The 18,520-nt window shown below is 41.3% G+C and overlaps 1 pseudogene; it reads right to left on the reverse strand.

Annotated features, from left to right (window-relative positions):
• Window positions 1-3,991: 3,991 nt before the first annotated feature.
• LOC128594802 (protein ZBED8-like) overlaps window positions 3,992-18,520 on the reverse strand; it is a 67,646-nt pseudogene continuing 53,117 nt past the window's right edge.

Below are 18,520 nucleotides of genomic sequence, written 5' to 3' on the forward strand. Positions count from 1 at the left end.
ATACCAGAAAGAGGCGGCAAGAGGCTCATGGTCCTGTGCCTGTTTGTTCTGTGCGTTTACAGTGGAGGGACCAAGTTATTGGGGTTGGGACTGGGATGAGCTGAGGCTGCAGCGTTTTCCTGGCCTTGGAGACCCTGGAAAAGGGGGGGACTATATTCCTTTGCTTTTTTTTATTCCCAAAGGCACCACTGTTCCAATTTATTGTTCTGTGTAGTCAGAGTTAGCAATCATGAGACCAGTAATAACAACTGATGTTTATTGTTTTGCATAATAAATACCAGCTACTTCATATGCCTTGTCACATTCAATATGTACAGATGACTTTCAAATGATTATTATTATGCCTTTTTTAAAGATAAAGATACTGAGGCTTTTAGAAGATAAGTGGCTGCTGATGGTCACATGGCTAGGAAGTCTGGAGGCAGAATCCAAACCCAGGGCTGGCATGGCATTAGGACTGATGTCTCTGTGTGTTGTTTTAACAGTGAGTATCAAATATGGTTATATTGTTTTTGTTGATTAGAGATTAAATAATTTTGTTTAAATATCATTTGAAATTCTTCATATACAATCTAGGACTCAGAAATATCTTCTTTTTATATACATATAAGGTGTACAACATGATGTTTTTACAGACTTGTCTTGATATGCACAATGAATTGATAACTGCAGCCAAACAAATTAGCATCCTCTTTCTCTCCTACCCTTTGTGTGTGGGGTTGAGGGAGAGTCCTCTCTTGGAAAATGACATGTATCCCACTCTGGTCCCTCCACCCCGCACCCCTCCACTTTTGTGCCTTCTCATCTGCGCCTCCCTGCACCCCCAAACCACAGTTTTTTATTCTCTGTTTCTATGTATGTAATTTTTCTTTTTAAGCTTAGAGGGTATTATGCTAAGTGAAATAGGCCAGACACAGAAAGAACCCTAGTTGGGACTTAATTCTAAGAACAGGAAGAGAGACTTTTAGATGAGATTCTTTAAGGAAAAAACTAAAATATTTTTCTTAAACCCAATTCTCATCATAAGAGCCCAACTCTACAGGAAAGCAATGCTATAGGTAAATATCAGAATTCCCAGGGACTATTTGTGCAGCAATATAAAGTTCTTTACCCATAAAAAAATGTTCAAAACAGAAATTTTGTGCTAAATTTCAAAACATAGGCAAGCTGCTCACTCATCAGCACCCCCTGCATTGTCTAAGCATCTTAACTCAAGATCAATAAAATCATCCAGAAATGGGACCACAACCAAGGTTAATTTGAGAGGAGGATATGGAAATAGGAATAAGCAGGCAGATTATTTCTGGCTAGACAGGGATGGAGAGGATTTGTTATTAGGCAAAGATAAGTTTAAATTCTAATTGTTATTGGTATCTTCAGTTACCAGAAAATGGACAGGAGGCAATGGTATGACCAGGAGTTTTTCTTTGTCACAGTTTACTATGGGATCGACTCACCAGTTTGGAATTTTAATTTGGCTGTGACTGTAGTCAGGACAGACCATGTGTGATGTGTAAACCATGGTTATGTCTGCACAAAAGCCGTTACAGGGAAAGGGGAAAACTTTTAGCCAAATGCAGATGCTTTGCAATGGTCAGATATTATATATATTTATATACACACACACACACAATATAGTACATGACTCATGGATTTTGGTTTTCAGCTGGCTGTGTTGCCATTAAGTTGTAAGTGTTTGTTAAGGATAGTCACAGATGTATATGTGACCCTCAGAGGGAGATTGCATAGCACGAAGCCAAGAGTCTCTATCTATGTATTTTTTTAATGAAATGTTATGACTCATTCTATATTCTTTATTTGTTGGGAATAAAGTATCAAGTCAATTTTAGAAGAAGAGTGATTATTGGAAGATTTATATTTAATTTGTTACACTGTTGGAGTGAAAAAGATTCAAAGCTGGTTGTAGCTTACAGTCAGTTTCTCTCATTCTTGAAAGTATATTTAAGAGCAGACATACAGCTAATCAGATATACCATAGCTAGTAAAAAATCCCTATTCAAGAGTATTTCCTAATGCAAAAAGTCAGAGAACTGGTTAAGTGGAGTAAAGGTAGCTCACCTTCATGCAATTTCCAGAATAAGCCTTAGACCTGTGTTAATAGTCTTTCAGTGACGCTGGATTCCCATATGACAAAGTCAACCTTGCATCGTAAACCAGTACTGTCAGGTTGGCCTTAAGACTTGTTTATGGGGAGGCGCCTATGGCTCAGTGAGTAGGGCGCTGGCCCCATATGCCAAGGGTGGCGGGTTCAAACCCAGCCCCGGCCAAACTGCAACCAAAAAATAGCCGGGCGTTGTGGCGGCTCCTGTAGTCCCAGCTGCTCGGGGGGCTGAGGCAAGAGAATCGCATAAGCCCAAGAGTTAGAGGTTGCTGTGAGCCGTGTGACGCCATGGCACTCTACCTGAGGGCAGTACAGTGAGACTCTGTCTCTACAAAAAAAAAAAAAAAAAAAAAAGACTTGTTTATGTAGCAATCATAGGCTCAAATATCTACCCACTCACTCTCTAAACACACAACAAAAATAAATTGTCCTTTAAAAACACTGCTTTTCCCATTTTGCTCTTTGGGTTTAAATCTTTCAGATTTTATAACATAAAGCAAACATTTAAAGGCTAAAATATAAATAAGCTAGGGTGGATGCAGTGGCTCATACCTATGATCCCAGGTAACTCTGGAAGGCCAAGGCAGGAGGATCATTTGAGCTCAGGAGTTCAAAACCAGCCTGAACAAGAGCAAGACCTAAAAACAAGCAGGGCATTGTGGCGGGTGACTTTAGTCCCAGCTACTTGGGAGGCCGAGGTAGAAGGATTATTTGAACCCAGAAGTTTCCTCTGAGCTAGGCTGAGTGCACAGCACTCTAGCGGGGGGCAGCAGAGTGAGCAGCTGTCTCAAAACCCCAAATACATGCATATATGTATATACACACACATTATAACTTGCATATATGTATTTATGTAAGCTACTTCACCCTATCTTTTGTTGCTTTCTAATTTGTCAAATTAAAGCTTAAACTCTGTTGCACGGTTAATACTAAGAGCACAGCATTTAAAAAAGGGGCATAGCAATATTCTCTAGCTATTGTTCTGTACCCTTAAATTACCAGTTCTTAAAATAAAAAAACATTTAAAAATATTTTTGTAACGGGTCACTTAGGTTTTCTTTCTTTATTTGTTAATGAATAGCTTTGTGTGCCGTACTGCATGCAAGGCATAGGACTCAGCTGTAGGGATACGGCTGGAAAAGCAACCCGGTTCATTTTTGCTTTGTTTGGAGACAGAGTCTCACTCAGTCACCCTAGGGTTGGGTACTGTGGCATCATAGCTCACAGCAGCCTCAAACTCTTGGGCCCAGGTGATTCTCTTGTCTTAGCTTCCGGAGCAGCTGGGACTACAAGCACCCACCACAATGCCCCACTATTTTTTAGAGACTCACTCTGGCTCAGGCTGGTCTCAAACTCCTCAGCTCAAGCAATCCACCTGCCTCAGCCTCCCAGAGTGCTGGGATTACAGCATGAGCCACCATGCCTGGCCTACCAGTTCATTGTTGAAGGGCATTTGATGGGCACAGGCATAAGATGGGAGGTGAGCCAGAAAGGCACAGCCTTCACAGCAACCCGGCTGGGGGATATTCCTGCCAGTGACTTTAAGCATCCGGTATGTCCGTGGCTATAGTGCTCTGTTATTAAAGGGACTTTTCCAAAGTTGTCCTATTACAGGCTGCACAACAGACAACATTCAGTCTTTGAGTCAGCAACTAGCCCTAGGCTTCTCCTTTCTTTCAACTAGGAAAATTTTCTTCTGTCCTAATGTTTTGGCCTGTTTGCATACTGCTCAGAGTACAGCTTCCTGTGAGAACACTCTATGCCTGAAAGCTTTTGGGGCACATGTGGGTGGTGGTGAGGAGGAGGAGAGGAGGGGAGGCCTTAAATTTTTTGGAAAGTAACTTCTTTCCATGAATGCATTTTCTCCCCTTACTCTAGATTCCCTTGAATCTGTTCTATTTCTGCCCTGGTGAAAGCATCACAGAAGATGCTGGGGGCCTCTGCGGGAGAAAGGAGGGTTTTTGTGACTCAGAAAGTAACCATATGGCATGCAAGCTTCTTTATTTTGTGCGAAGAGAGCTCACAATAATTTGATCATGAAGTTCATATACTGAGAGAAATATCTCTACATCTGTGAAGTAGATGTAGATTTGCCTTTTGTTTCCTATCCAAATGAATGCGATAGAGGTTCTTTCAATAACATTCTCAACTCTCCCATTTTGGGTGATTCCTTTGCCAAGTGACTTGGATCCCTTAAAGAAGGATGCCCGGGAAGGGGGCCCATTAAATACTGGATGCTCAGTTAAACTTAAATTTCAGATCAACAGCAAATAGTTTTTTTTTTTTTTTTAGTATGAATATGTCCATTCAATGGTTGGGACATGCTCAAACTAAAAAGTAAAATTGGGCGGCTCCTGTGGCTCAATGGGTAGGGCGCCGGTCCCATATGCCGGAGGTGGCGGGTTCAAGCCCATCCCCGGCCAAAAATAAAAAAAAAAAAAAAAAACTAGAAAGTAAAATTATTTGCACCATTCTGTATTTGTATTTGCTAAGTCTGGCAACATTGTAGGTGGACAATGGGCACCAGAATCTTCATATTATGGATGACTAGATTGATCAGGTTATGATTTTACAGCACTAATGTCAGTATAATTTTGGTGCCCCCAAAAGCTGCTCCACAAAAATAATTCTTTAATCCCAGCACTCTGAGAGGCCAAGGCATGTAGATTGCTTGTGCTCAGGAGTTGGAGACCAGTCTGAGCACGAGCAAGACTCTGTCTCTACTAGAAACAGAAGAACTATAGCTGGGCCTCATGGTAGGCATCTGTGGTCCCAGCTACTTAGGAGGCTGAGCCAATAGGCTCCCTTGAGCCCCAGAGTCTGTGGTTACTGAGAGCTGTGACTCCATGGCATTCTACCCAGGGTAACAGAATGACACTCTGTCTCAGAAAAAAGAAAGAAAGAAAAAAGTCCATCAAGTAGCCACATGCTCCCCAGCGCTGCACTGGCTGCCATGCCAAGCTAGTTCAGCAGGCTGGGTCTGTTCAGTCTAGGACAACAATAAGAACAGAACAGTGTCAACAGTGAGAAACCAGACGAAAAGAAAAGGAAACCTAAAAAACTTGACGGACATCAAAGGAGTTTATACAACAAGGAAAGCAGGTCTATTATGTGGACAACTCATTGCTAGGAGCTGACACAAGACCACAAACATTTCGGAGAGGTTGCTGGGCAAGTGTTGACATCTTCTGTTTGAAGGCAAAACAGTGACTCGGGAGTGAAGGAATCTCTACTTCATTTAACTGCCGGAATCACACCATTTCTAGAATCATCTCAATAAGACATTTCATGGAATTAAAAAATTATATGGATATATAAAAAGGATGTATAGATAAGGGAAAATGAGACCACTGATGTAATCAGAAAACTCTCACATATTTGTTCATAACTGATCTTATCAATGAATGGGATTGATAACTGTATCCAAATAAATAGTGCAGAAGCTGCTTTCATAACCAAGAAGACTGAAATGATCCAGTCCGTTGTGCCACAGCCCAGGAATACGGTGAGTTCTCACTAACAGATAAGATTAAAAAAATAAGCAACTCTAATCTCAGATCTCCAAATTACTCTTTAAAATGTCTAGTAATGATACATTTTAGACACTGCAAGAGAACAGGAAACAATTTATCAAACTCTAGTCATCACCAACAAAAACGTATCTTATTATTATTTGGTTTAAATTTCTAATTTTACACATAAAGGCATTTTCTACATTTAAAAAGAATGAAATATAACATACTGCTAAAAACCCATCTCTTTCTCTTCTTCTCAATCCTTCCCTTTCCAGGTGCCCTGCAATTATTGCGTCATTCCGTGAATGGTTTTATAATGTTACAATATATTATGGATGTATAAACTATTGTTTTGTGAGCTAAAAAAAAAAAGACGAACACTGCCCATTCCTTGGGATTGATTTTTCACTTATCGCTATGTTTTTGTGATTATTCATGTTAATGCATGCAGAGCTAATGCATTCATTTTAACTGCTGTAAATTTATCTATTCTTGTGCTAAGGGACAGTTAGAAAGTTCCTACGTTTTTCTTTCATACAGTGTAGCAGTGGGTGCCTTCAAGGGCACATAGTCAAGAATTTTTTTAGGAAGAACACCTGAAATTATAATTACTCGTAAATATGAAAATATTCACTTTTCTAAATTTTGAAATTGGTTTTCGAAGGGATGACACCAGTTTACATTTCCACTAGAAACGGGAATGTATAATAGTTAATTGCCCCACATCTTTAAAAACACTTGGTGTTGTGAGACGTGAAGGCTGAGTAGGAAGTAGTATCTCATGTCAGTATAATTTTGGTGCCCCCAAAAGCTGCTTGTATTTTCCTAATTGTTAAGTACGTTGAGGATATTTTTCATGTACATGTTTATTTACCATTCGAGTTTCTTCCTCTGTCCATTACTTATTCATACCTTTTGCTTTGAATTTTTCACACTCTTTTAAAGCATTATTTATATGGCTTGGATACAGATCCACTGCCGCATCATTTGCAAATATTTTCTTCCAATCCGTGGCTTGTATTTTATTATGCTATCATATCAAATATTTGAATTTAAGGTAGCTAAACATACTTACATTTTTAAATTTTATTTAAGACAGCCTTCTCTAGCATGATGTCATAAAAATATTCTCCTATATTTTCCTCTAGAAAAATATTTTCCTATATTTTCCTCTGTTGCCCTGGGTAGAATGCAGTGGCAACATAGCTCACAGCAACCTCAAACTCTTGGGCTCAAGTGATCCTCTTGCCTCAGCCTCCCAAGTAATTGGGAGGTGTCTGCCAAAACACTGGGATAGTGTTTCTATTATTAGTAGAAATGGGGGTCTCACTCTCGCTCAGGCTGGTCTGAGCTCAAGCAATTCACCCACATTGACCTCCCAGGGTGCTAGGATTACAGGTGTGAGCCACTGTACCTGATCCTTCTCGAACAAGCTTTATAATTTTTCTTTTTTCACACTTAGGTTTGTAGTCAATCTGGAATCCTGTAAGTTTCTTTTTTTTTTTTTCTATGAATTTGCAATTGTCCTAGTACTGTTTGTTGAGTGACACATTCTTTTCCCCTGAATTTGGAATATCTTCTCTGTTTAATACCAAGCACTATGTGAATGAGGTCTATTTCTGGGTTCTCTATTTGGCTACTGATTCTCTAACATCACCCAGTTTGGAAAAAGCTGCTTCTTCCCAATCATACCTCCTCCTCCTTCTCAGGGATTGTCTGGCCTCTCCTTAGCTTTCTATTATAGGATAATGGTTGCCACAGTCTATGAAAAATCATGTTGAGATTGGGTGGTGCCTGTGGCTCAAAGGAGTAGGGTGCCGGCCCCATATGCTGGAGGTGGCGGGTTCAAACCCAGCCCTGGCCAGATACTGGAAAAAAAAACAAAAAAAGAACCAAATTCATTTTTGATATTTTATTGGCATTGCATATAATTTTTAGATTAATTTGGAGAGATGCAATTTTTATTATATTGAGTCTTTTCATCCATTAACTTGGTATATCTGTCTTTGTTTTACTTCTATCATGTTCTTTATCAAGTTTTATGTTCATGTGGCTAAAGGAAAACTTTAAATGACATTTTCCAATTGTTCTATAGAAATGCAATTAATTGGCATATATTAATATTTAGCAACCTTGTAAACGTTTATATTTGTCTTAGGTTTTCTTTTAACTAGTCTTATTGTCTTTGAATAATGACAGCTGCATTTCTTTCTTTTCAATGTTTATAGTATGCTTTCATTTTTCTCTTCCTGTCTTACCATGCTAACTAGAGCAGTCAGTGCGATGCTGAACAGAGATGGCGATGGTGGATGTCCTTGCATTATTCCTTATTTTAAAGGAAATGCTTAAAATGTTTTACCATTATATATGATATTTATGGTGGGTTCATGAAGTCAAGGAAGTTAGCTAATTCTCCCAATACATTAAGAGTTTTTGGTTTTATTTTGTTTGGCTTTTAAATAATGAGGGATTGAATTTTATCAGATACTTTCTTTTTTTTGAGACAGAGCCTCAAACTGTCACCCTGGGTAGAATGCAGTGGCATCACAGTTCACAGCAACCTCCAACTCCTGGGCTCAAGCGATTCTCCTGCCTCCACCTCCCAAGTAGCTGGGACTACAGGCACCCGCCACAATGCCCAGCTATTTTTTGGTTACAGCCATCATTGTTGTTTGGTGGCCAGGGCTGGATTCCAATCTGCCAGCTCAGATGTATGTGGCTGGCGCCTTAGCTGCTTGAGCCACGGGCACCGAGCCATATCAGATACTTTTTTTGTACATCTGTTGAGTTAATCACATTTGTTTTTCTTGTCATGTCATCTTTGTCTGGTTTTGACATTAAAGCTAATGGGAAGCCCAGTGTACAGTGGCTGTCACCTGTAATCCCAGCACTCTGAAAAGGCTGAGGGGGTGGATTGCCTGAGCTTAGGAGTTTGAGACCAATCTAAGTAAGAGTAAGACCTCATCTCTACTAGGGACAAAAAACTCTATTAGAAACAGAAAAATAAACCTAGCCAGGAGTTGTGGCAGGCGCCTGTAGTCCCAGCTACTTGGGAGGCTGAGGCAAGAGGATCTCTTGAGCACCAGAGTTTGAGGTTGCTATGAGCTAGGAGATAGAGTCTTTTTTCTGTCTCAAGGAAACAAACAAAAAAGTAAAGGGAATACTAGTTTCAAAAATAAGTTGGGAAGCTTCTCTTTTTTTCCCTCTTTTTTGGAACAGTTTGTATATTTTAAAAGCTGGGTAGAATTTTGTAAAAATGTCTAAACCTGGTGTGTGTGTGGTCTTTTTTTTTTATGTGTGTGTGTGAATAGATTTTCACAACAGATCCAATTTTTAAAAAATGTTCTACTTCTTGAATCAGCTTGAATAAATTTTGTTTTTAAAGCAAAGTTTCTATTTTACCTCTGTTTCTAAATTTGTTAGCATGAAGATTCTCATAGAATCCACTCATGATTTGTAAAATCTCTTTTTTGTGTGTGCTCATATTTATGTTCTTACTAGATTTTTTTAAAATGACTTCTTAGTTTTTCTTAAATAAAGATGTTTGTCTTATATATAAAAACAAGACACAACAGCTTTTATTTTTAAAAAACACCTTTTAGTTTTTTAACTCTCTACATTTTAAAATTTATTAAAAATTTCTTAATTTCTACTCTTACAGTTTTTAGGATGCTTTAAGTTGCCATTCTAATCACAAAAAATCTTTCAAATTGTTTAGTTTGCTTGATAATTGAGGAATTGATTAGTGGTTAAATCTTCCTCTATGATGGTGGATTGGTCAATTCTTTTGCAATTTAATTTTTGCTTCAGCTGGAGGCTATGTTATTGGGAAAAACAACTTATACTTGTTATATTTCCCTGATAATATTTTCCTTTTACATCAGTTAGGGACTTCCTTTATTCCCAACAGTGTTTTTTTGCTTAAGGCCAACTTTATCTGATATTAACATGGGTATACTGGCTTTCTTTGAGTTGTTATTTGATATATATTTCCTTTTACTTTTACAACTTTCTGGTTATGTTTATAAAACAATATCTAGCAGGATTTAAAAATAATCCAGTTTGGAGAAATTCTTTAAGTGATAAGTTTGGCTTCTTTACATTTTTCATAATATCCTTTTATTTTGTATTTTCTCTTTATGATGGTTTTTCTTTATATTACCTTTCTCCTTTCCAGTTTTCTGTTGAGGTAGGGCGATTTAAAATTTTTTTTCCTTTCCCTCTAATGGTTTGAAAGCTATATAGTCTCACTTCATTCTCTTCTTAGTTATTGTACTAGTTATCTAAGATCACCATGCAACAAACTACCCTAAAACAGGCAGCTTAAAACAGCAATGAACATCACCCACAGAGCTTCCGCGGGTCGGGATTTGGGGAGTGGTGTAACTGGGTTATTCTGGGCTGATTTTCTCAAGAGCACACTCAGGATTCAGCTGGGGCTGTGTCTCCTGAGGCTCCGCCGGGCTGGGGGACTTGCCTACAACACGGCTGTGGGTAGGAGGCCTCAGTTCCTGCTCCCCAGGGCGCTGCTGTGTGTTCTCACAACGTGACAGCTAGCTTTCCTCAGGGAGAGTTGTCTGAGAGCAGGGGAGGCAGAAGCTGAGATGTCCCTTATGACCTGCTCTCAGAAGGGATGTGCCACGTCTTTCATGGTATTTTGTCAGTTTTGAAGACTAACCCGGAAGGGGCTTTGTGAAGGCCTGAAGACGAGCAGGTGAGGCTTCCTGGGGGCTATCTTGAAGGCTGGCAATCACAGTTACCTTTAAAATTTTAACAAGCATACACACTTTACCAAAGTCTGAAGTTTATTAATATCCCTAACTCCTATTGAACAATATAAGGATCTTAGAAGAATTCTGCTCACCTACACCAGTGTTATCCGTCACTGTCGTTGCTCTTGTGGGTGCTCTCACACACGTTGAACAGTCAACGTTTGAGTTACTCATACTTACCAATTTATTTGTTCTCCTTTGTTTCTTGAATCTAACTTCCCTCTAGACTGATTTTCTTTTTCTTCATCTAAAGTCTATCTCTTGAAAGTTCTTTCAGTAAAAATCTTTTGGGCGATCAATTCTTACAATCTTTGTCTGAAAATGTTTAAATTTTACTTTCATTCCCAAATGTTAGTTGAGCTGTGTATGGAATTCTAGATTGGTAATTATTTTACCTTAGTACTGTAAAGACGCTCTTCTGTTTTCTTCTGGTCTTTTTTGTTGATAATCCGTCCTTCCTGTGCAAAAGTGGTATTCTCTTTCTCTCTTCTCTTTTTCACGCTTTCTTTGCATTTCATTACAGTGTCTTTGGGTCTAGATTTATTTGTACTTACGCTACTTGGGATTCACTGTAGTTCTTGAATCTGAGGGTACATGCCTTTTCGTACTTCATCTATCCTTTTGGAATTCCTATTGATATAAAGGTGGAAAATATGACAAAGTTACAGAAGTTAGTGAGAAGGTCTAAAATTCATCTATCTGTGCTCCATTCTAAAAGTTCCCTTGGATTCCTTTTTTAGCTGAGTGATTCTTAATTCATCTAACCTACTATTTAACAAATTCGTCGATTTTTTAAAATAAGTGAAAATTTCATTTCCAGAAGCTTTATTCATTTTTTCTCACCTTTGCCTATACTTTCAAAAATGGTGTCCTGCTTTTGTGATTTCAGTTACTTCTTTATTTGATTAGAAAAATACATACTGGTGTCATTTTTTTTTCTTTCAGCCTAGGTACCAAAGCTCAGAACATTGTCATTTCTATTATATGAATTTCTTGGGGACTGAATACTAAGAATTTTTTTAAAAATCCTATTTTCCAGGCAGCACCTGTGGCTCAAAGGGGTAGGGCACTGGCCCCATATGCTGGAGGTGGGGGGGTTCAAACCCAGCCCCAGCTAAAAAAAATTTATATTTTCCCGACTTGCTTACATAGTCCTGTTTATGATGTACCTTGTGACTTCCTCTCCACTTTTCTGTGGGAAACCCATGGGGCCTGGCTTAAGGTGTGTCCCTCTGAGGCAGGTGCTTTTGACAGGGATCTGGGTGGGCGCTCAGAGTTTGGCTCCCACTGGCCTGGAACCACTTTTCATGTTGTTTTCTACATTTATGAGTTCCCCTGGCCTTGTGGTGGGAACCCCAGAGGAGGCTACTTCCCCATCATCTCTCTGTGTCATCAGGTAGATTTCTTTTGTAGTCTTTCCTTCACTGAGGGTCAGAGTCCTGGCTCTACACCAGAATCTTAGCTCCAAAGTCCCACTTCATGTTAGCTCAGAGTGTTGTCTTCTGCTCCTATCTTGTCTTAAAACTCCAGCGTCTGTTACAAAGGCCTGTATTCTCCGTTAGATGGTTACAAACATGCATGTGTTTATGTAGCTTCTCTAGGAGTTTCTAGGGGAAGGATTGCAGATTATCTGCTTTTCCATTGACCAGGCCTTGTCTTTGCCCACATTACAGTTTTAAGAAACAGGGGTCAAATAATCTGCCTGTGCCTGAGCTGCCTCGTGTGCCTCCTATCCCTCCAGCCGGGAGCAGTGGGGACTCCTGGGCAATGCCTGAAAATGGCCAAGTTCATCTTTAACACGCTGCCACTCAGAGCCTCCCTCTGTCCCTATGTCCCCGAAAGCACCTTGCCTGTCCTTCCTCCTTGCACCCTGCCCTTCCAGGATGCTTCAAAGTCCTTCTGGGACTTGTCATTGCTGTGTTTTCCCCTCTGCTTTTTGTGGAAACGTGCCTCACCAGAATCTCTACACTGTCCAAAGTGTCCAGGTGACAATTAGCTAATCTGATAAGCTCATTCATGCTAATGTGCTAATGAAAGAGGACTGTAGAAGATGGCTGTCCTTCCCTATCTCCTAAACAGGGCCTCCTCTTCTCCTGCCAGGTAACATATGTGCATAGCAGCAGTGAGCTTCTAGGGACCACGACCCGGCTTTAGTGGTCTAACCTGGAGGATTGACGTTAATGGAATGAGATTTTTAAGTCAAGTAGGAGGGACAGTGGAGTTGAGGCAGGCCGAGAGGGTTGGAGTCAGGCAATGATGACCCTCAGATCACAACGTGGGAGTGTCTAAATGGGGGTTGTGTTAACCCTTTCATTCCTAAGCTGTAGAGAATGAAGAGCACATCTTAGAACGTCCCTTTGCTCCATCAAAACTGTTCTTATTGGAAACCCCTCTACAAGGCAAGAATCAGAACTCAGCGGAACCACAAACATCCTGGGTTCATCATTACACATTCTGATGTTTTCATTTTGCTGATTCCACATAGGGTCCTTTGTGGGGCTGGGAGGGAAAAAGATGAATGGATGCTGACATTGGAGACCAGAGCTTACAAGGTTGATTTTAGACAGAACAGAAGACGGTCACTATTTCCCCCACTATGTCTAGGGCTTGTTCTACTGGGTCTCCATCTCTAAGCGCATCTGGTGGCTCAAAGGAGTAGGGTGCCAGCCCCATATGCCGGAGGTGGCGGGTTCAAACCCAACCCTGGCCAAAAACTGCAAAAAAAAAAAAAAAAAAGAGTTAGAGGTCAGCTCCTAGGGGAGGTGCAGAAGTGATAGAGGTTCATGGGGAGCTTCAGTGGACCTGTGCACCTTTCATCCCTAGAGAACAAGCTGTGTCTTATAAGGAAGAGCATCCAGGTCTGAGCGAGTTTTGTTTGTTTGTTTCTCTATTTTCACAAAGTGAGTATTCTGGGCTAGTTGTTACTGTGCTATAGGGTTTAATGAGATGGTAGACTTCGGTGACGGGGTATTTGTTACGGCTAACGGGTAGATGTAACTGCTTTAAGGACATTTTTCTTTCCCGTTTCCTTTTCTACTCCTTTTTTTTTTTTTAAGGACATAATATTAAGTAGAATACTGTGGCCATGGCTGACGTCTTCCTTTGGAACACCCCCTGTGCACCCCCTGTCCCCCATTAACCTACGTGGACACCAACAGCTTCTCTGCCCCTTTGGCTCCTGCTTTGGTTTGAGCACTGGGGACACTGGTGGGCAGGGAGGGGTGGAGATTTGGGGCCCTTTCCCGCAGCATGTAGCTGGCTGGCTCTCCCTCACCAGCCGTGTGTCCTCCTGAAGCCACCTGCCTGCAGGTCGGCCTCCTCTTCCTCTGGCTTCTGGACGCCCCCCTCTCTCATGGTTTCCTCTTGTTCTGCCCAGACCTTTGTAAAGGGTCCTTTCATTAACTCCCCTCAAATCGTCCTGATCTGAGCCATCTGTTTCATGCTGGGAAGCCAACTGGAAAACCCCTAAATTCTTTTTATTTATATTTTTTCCCTTAAAGTGAAAGGGTTTTTTAAATGTAATAAAAATATACATAACATAAAATTTACCAGCTTAATCACTCTTAGAAGTCCATTAAGTACATTCACAATATAGTACAAACCATTCCACATCCGTCTCCTCTGACACATTAGACAGGGACTGCCCGTGGCCTCCCTCTCCCCAGCTCCTGGCAATCATCATGATACTTTCTGTTTTTATGAATTTTACCATTCTGGGTTACCATTCTTTGGCTTATTTCACAATGTATATTTACTACATAAGGTTTTCAAGCTTCATAAGAGGCAATCATTGGACCGACAATATTGGTTCACCTTTCTAAGCTTACAAATCTTTGACATATTTGTAGACAACTTCCCTTGTAAGGCTGCTGTGATAGAATCAATCTCTTGATTGATTAGTGGTTAAAAATCATCAATTCCTTAAGTGGTAAAAATTTAGATTCTTCCTGAGAGAATTCTGTGGTGTAAAACCACACTTTGACCAATAATGACTTCAAATGATATCAGCTATACAGTTGTATTGAAGAATGTACTCTCAATTTTGATAATCCGTGAAAGGTCCTTTGAAAACAGGACTGCAGTCATAGTCACTTCTCAATATTGGTGTCAATGCTGCAGAATCCAGAAGTATCTTGTCCTGGACCTTCTCAACATTACTTAATTCCTAAGCTACACTGTCACGTGAATAATATAGGGTGTCTACAAAGACCTTACAAAAGGGTGGGCAGTGTGCAGAGAATATCTTGTAAAATTTTTGTAAGTAAAGGTACGTTTAGCTACAATTTCCCATTTTGCTGTATGTACAACGATTTTGGGGACACCCTGTAAAGATCACTTTTGTGACATGATGCGGACTGCTACAGCATTTTAAGGATTGTACTCTAGTGCACTTAGAATGATAGCCATACTTTATGGAATTTCTGAGCAGACCAAGTACATAACTCCCAGCAACTGGAAAAATACTTGTTCTGGCTGGATATGGTGGCTCACACCTGTAATCCCAGCACTTCCAGAGGTTGAGGCTGGTAGATCGCTTGAGCTCAGGAATTCAAGATCAGCCCAGCAAGAGGGAGACCTCGTCTTTACTAAAAATAGAAAAATTAGGCATTGGAGTGGGCATCTGTAGTCCCAGCTACTTGGGAGGCTAAGGCAAGAGAATTGCTTGAGCCCAGAAATTTGAGGTTGCTGTGAATTATGAGGCCACAGCACTCAGCACTCTACAGAGGATGACAGAGTGAGACTGTCTCACAAAAATGAAAAAAAGAATGTTTGTTCTAGTCTAGGTTTGACTTTCGTGTTTTGCATTTTATTAACGCTGTGGATAAAGGCATTGAGTCATGGGATGTTTTCATATCTATCATTGCTTAACAAACTGTCCCAAAATTTGGTGGTTTAAAACCAATTTTAACTATATTGGCTGGGCTTGACTAGATGGTTCTAGCCTGGGGTCTCTTACATGGCCACAGTCAAATGGTGGCTAGGGCTAGAGTTCTTGGGGGCTTTTTCACTCCTATGTCTGGTGTCTTGGGCGGGGGCAGGAAGGTAGAACAGCTGGGAGCTGATTAGGCATCTGTCTCTTCCTGCCATCGTTCCACTGGCTGGGCTGGGCTTTTCCATGGCCTGGCAGCTTCTGGGGTGTCGGTCTTCTTATTTCCAGCCTCTTCTGGGGTGGGCATTCCAAGAGGTCCTAGCAGAGGTTTTGTGTGATCTAGCTGCATACACTACAGAACATCATTGTAGTCATATCCTAGTGGCCAAAAAAGTCACTAAAGTCAGGCCAGATTCAAGGGGTAAGGAGAATTAGACACCATGTTCTCAAGGGGAAGAGTACAAAACATCTCTTCCAGGGAATGCGGGTCTTAATCTGAATTCTGCATGTCCCAGACTCTGGGAGCTTGGGCCCATCCATCACCTGCTCTTTTTGAAAGTCAGTTTCTCCATCTGTACAGTGCCAAAAATTCAGTGAGTGATCTTAAAGACTCTTCCACTTCAAGATTATGAGAGCTCTCTGTCTTCAAATACAGACATCATTTATAATGGAAGCTTTTCTTCAGAGTTATCTGGCATAAATGCCTACTATTTTAGCATTTAGGATCTTTTCTATACGAATATAAAACTTGGGTCAGTCAAAAGACACCAAGGTTTCATCACAAATTCTTCACGCTTCTTGGTGTTGACAAGTAGTTTACAAAATCGAAATGTTGACTAGACGGTGTATTTCTGAACCCTCAGAGGCGAGGCCTTCACGGGGCCATGGAGTACCCCTGTAAGCTCCAGTCCTCCAGACAGTGGCTCTCACAGGAGTGCTCTTCCCGAATCTGACGCTCATTCACAGCTGTCTAGTGTTCGATGAGGCAGGGAAAGGGACAGAATCCAGGTGAATGTCTGAGTCTGCTAGATGGTCAGAGCACACTACTTTATAGGTTCTCTGCTTTGTCTGATGTGCTTGTTTCAAGGTAGGATGAAGCCTCTCGGTATAGAAATCTCAGGAATATTTCACTGACACTAAAACGTCCCTTTTAAGTAGAGGCTCTCCTCAGGCTCCAATGAAAAGCCCTCGGTCAATTGTATACTAATTACACCTGAGAGTTGAATTTCATCGTCTGCACTGCTCAGATTTTGAAAACTAGAATCTCAAGAATGTTAATATTTGGTGAAAAAAAGTGTGTGTGTGTAATTATAATAAAACGAGAAGTGTCTGATGAAAAACTTTACTTAGTCCAACTGAGACTGTCTTCTTCCCTACTTTTTCTAAAATTAACCACTGGGACAAGTGGCACTGAAATGTAAAAATGCCAAGGATTCTCTGAGCAGCCCTGCTGGCTGCCTGCCCAGCAGCCCCACCCCCTTGCTTTCTTGCTTATGGAACCTTGACCTTGTTCCAGAATCCACACCATTCCTAACTTAAAGTAGATTTGGTTAGTGTGAATCAATCATAGCCATCACACCGATAGTCACTACTCTAAGGATGGGTCTGTGGACAAAATCTGGCCAAAAGGTATAAAGGGAAATCTGCTTTGGGCCTCTGCAAAAGACAATTTCCTTCTCAAAACAATACATGAGAGGCGTCTCTCTCTGACCTGTGACCGTGGTTATGTCAGACCGTAGTTAGCGCGGCCATCTTGTAACTAACCGTGATACCCTTGCCTGCAGTCCAAGCAGACACAGGGAAGCTGACAAAGCGGGAAATGGGAATGAGTCTGGGTCCTTCCTGCCGTTGGGGGGACAGTTCAACCAGGGCAATGCCTCGTACCTCTGGACTTCCTCTGGGGTGACGGAGGCGGGACAGCTCAGTCAGAGGGAGGCCTTTACTACTTGAAGTCTAGACTGTCTGAATGTATTCCTTTTTCACATCTACAAAGAAATACTGGCATGTCCAACATCTCCACTTCACCTATGCCTGGGATAACCCTGAAACCTCCTGAGACTGTAATGACACAGCTCCGTGGGATCGCATTCCGGGGTTGGAGCCTGGCTTTGTCCTGACATAGCCCTAAACCCTGAGAGAAGAGTGATGTTTTCAATAAAACGACGGGAGGAGACACTTTCTGCATGTTTTCTCCAGACACTGTTTTAAGTGCGTTATTTGTGGAGGTCATCTGGCCTGCACAGAGGCCTGTGAGCTTGGTGCTCACGCAGGAGGAAAATGAGGTGCAGAGAGGTGCACCATGTGCCCACAGCCACATCTCTCGTAAGTGCTGGGAATGAGTTTCAAAGTCAGAACGCCTATGTGAAAACTCAAAACCTCGATTGCTGTATTGTCTGGCCTTTCCACTCCCGAGGAAGGACGGCGCTTTGCCATGAGTGGCCCGGGGAGGCAGAGAGCTTTTCCTGTTCTCAAGGGAGCTGGGTGAATAACCAGGACTGATTTCCAGAACCCATTAGTTGATGTCATTTATTAAGCTGCTTATTCAACACAAATTATATTGTGGGCCTAAATATTTAAAGGTAAAAACAAAAGCCTTGTTTCTGTGCTCAAGTAATGTAATCTAGCAGGGGCTAGACTCTAAAATATTTATCAGAGAGCTCACTCAACACTTTGCCAGGCTGTGACACCCTCAAGTGCCAAGGATGTGTTGGAGAGCTTTAAGGATGCAACAAAGTTAACCAATTTATCTTTACACAACTCCTATTTTTTTCAATCACATTTATTTCAGTGTTTAATATTAGATGTGTTTTAGTCTTTACGGTGATGTTTTCATGATTGGAACTATGCTGTGGGAACTTCACTCCTATTCATGGTAGAAGGGGTTTCCTCACCCACCGTTTCTGCTTGAAACTGCAGTTTCCAGGAGCCCACTGATGACGCTGAAATAAATGTCTTGGGGAGAAGAGTGCGCTAGGCAGGAGGAGAGTGCTGCCCAGGCCCCCAAGGCGCTGCTCTCCCCAAGACATCAGCACCTTTGCTCCTTGTTCTAAGTCTTCATTCAAACGTCACCACCCTTTTCTAAACAGCACACACCCACCAGCCCCAGATTCCTTCCACACTTTTGGTGTCCCAGTGACTCTCACGTGCTCATATCCTATTTCATAATGACCTTACTTAACTAATTCTCTGCCTCCTCCTGTTGGAATGTGAGCTTCCTGGGGACTGGAAGATGCTGTGTTTG

This window comes from Nycticebus coucang, chromosome 9 (genome assembly GCF_027406575.1).
Source record: "Nycticebus coucang isolate mNycCou1 chromosome 9, mNycCou1.pri, whole genome shotgun sequence".
Taxonomy (NCBI): Eukaryota; Metazoa; Chordata; class Mammalia; order Primates; family Lorisidae; genus Nycticebus; species Nycticebus coucang.